Source organism: Apis dorsata, unplaced genomic scaffold (assembly GCF_000469605.1).
Source record: "Apis dorsata unplaced genomic scaffold, Apis dorsata 1.3 scaffold_60, whole genome shotgun sequence".
Taxonomy (NCBI): Eukaryota; Metazoa; Arthropoda; class Insecta; order Hymenoptera; family Apidae; genus Apis; species Apis dorsata.
Window position 1 is genome coordinate 358,710 of NW_006263360.1, and position 2,262 is coordinate 360,971.

Here is a 2,262-nt window from a genome sequence, read left to right on the forward strand (position 1 = left end):
ACTCCAGGTACACGAATATCCGCGATAATTGTGATACGTTTATAGAAGCGATTACGTAAGTTTCACGAGGGTGGGTTTGATATTTGGCGTTGTTTCGGCCGATAAAACAACGATGCAAATGATTTCGAGTCTCGCGCGCCAAATAATTGCTTTCACGCCTTGTACTTGTATCCCATGCTTGCGCCATATTCTAGCTTCGGCCGACTCAGTCGGTAATGCATCCGTTCGTCTTTGCAACGATCCTTTTTCGTATCCTCGAAATGTTTGAAAGTAAATGTAGATATGACAAAAAGAATCAGATTTTGAACAATATGGTGTATTAATATGTACATTCAAGTATATACAAGTATTTTAGTCTGTGTAATTTTTATTAAGTATATGTATATTTATGTCCGGGTGTTATTTCATATTTATAGGTTATCCACAAATTATGTCATGATGTACGACAAGGCAAGTGCAAAGTAACAAGACAGTTATTAAGCTTTTTAGTATATATACTAATATTTTATAGTATAAATGGTTTTTTAATAGAATATAAAGATTTTGTAGGTAATTATATTTAAACATATATTTGTATTTCAATTTGTGTAATTTTTATTTTATTAACATGAATATTAATTTATAATGCAGAAATATGATTTTATAAATTTTGGAGAATGTATAAATAATATAATTAAAATATTCTGCTATTAAATATTTACTCAATTAATTTTCTGTTTTGATATAAAATATCAAATTATATTTTTTTTTAAATGGTAACGACAAAAGTAACAATATTATTTCCCTTTTTTTTTAAATCATAATTTTTCTGACAAAATTTTAATATCCACATGTTTTAAAAATTACACGAATTAAAATGCTAAAAATTACACAGAATTGAATACTGATATATTTAATCCTCGGAATAGGTATGATTGAATAATAATCTTACAAAATCCACATTTTAAACATTTACATTTTTCGTTATGCTTAATCTCTTGTCATTTTACATATTGAATAAACTTATTTTCAGTCTGTGTTATATTCCAAAACTATCATTACCAACTATCATTCTACAAGTATTAATCTTCGTAATCCTAAATCATTTTTGATCCCGTCTGGTGTTAAACCATAATCGGATTAAGTCAATTTAGATCTACTAATAGATATAGATGATCTTCTACGTACTTCATTATCCACATTCCGAGGATTGATACACACGAAGCAAGGACTTCTGATAGATTCCTCTGTGCTCGCCATGCATATTATATTCTCCGCACGCTGTGATGACTCTTTTCGATCAAATATCGACTACCTATACATAACATCAACGCATAATATATCCTTCGCTTGTTTAAATATTAACAAATAACAATGCTCGATCGTTCCCCATTCGATCCAACGAGTATCGCATTTATCTCTCGTACTCGTTTGAATCGTTTCGCATAAAGCACGGCCCGTAAGCTTTGAATATCCTTCCCTTCCTCAAGGGGATGGAAGCACGAATCCTTTGTGTGTGATGTACGCGTGTGCCGTCCGTTCGATCGGCGATCACGGGAGGTTGTCTCGATTCCGCGATTTGCGTTCGTCGACTCGAGACTTTGTCGAGAACCGATCGTCGTTGATGAAGAACGATCGACGACGGTCCGTTTCGCGTCTTTGCTATGACGCGCTGGAAGAGTGCATATAAAGGGAATTTACATTAAGGGCAAGATGACGAATTGCTTGAAATTTCATGCTAGTAATTTCTAAAAAGAAGATTCTATTATATACGTTCGTTTATTAATATAAAAAAAATTAAAATATGGAAATTAAGAAGATCTATAAATGATAGAATGTATACAATGATTTTATAATATTCTCTCCCTATAAATCTTTATTTCACGTTTCTATTATCACATTCTAAACACTGACAAATCTTCTAGGCACCACATACACGCACACAAACACAAAGATTATAAATCTAATACACGTCATATCTCTGTGACACGCCTAAATTAATCTTAAATTAATATTATAGATGATTACACACTGTTCTTTCCTATTATCGTCATCTTAATATACCCGACCAAGTTCTAATTGTTTCTAAAACGAGAAGAAATCGCGAACACTTCTATCATGATAGAAAAATCGTGCACTTTTGCCAAGCGAATTAGCAAGGAATGAATTCGGGGAGAAACGCGACGTGCACCGGATCAGCTGGGTACATTGGTTTTTGTTTGGTTTTCCGGATGGTTGGATAGGTGGTGGCGGGGTGCCGCCGGCCAAGCCGCTTCGCAGCTA

General features: G+C 33.4%; 2 protein-coding genes across 2 annotated transcripts in view; one reads left to right on the top strand and one right to left on the bottom strand.

Annotated features, from left to right (window-relative positions):
• LOC102674722 (coiled-coil domain-containing protein CG32809) overlaps positions 1–2,262 on the top strand; it is a 96,974-nt gene that overhangs the window by 73,713 nt on the left and 20,999 nt on the right.
• The window catches only part of LOC116186837, an 8,578-nt gene that overhangs the window by 4,911 nt on the left and 1,405 nt on the right, over positions 1–2,262 (bottom strand). The gene's annotated exons all lie outside the window — the stretch shown is intronic.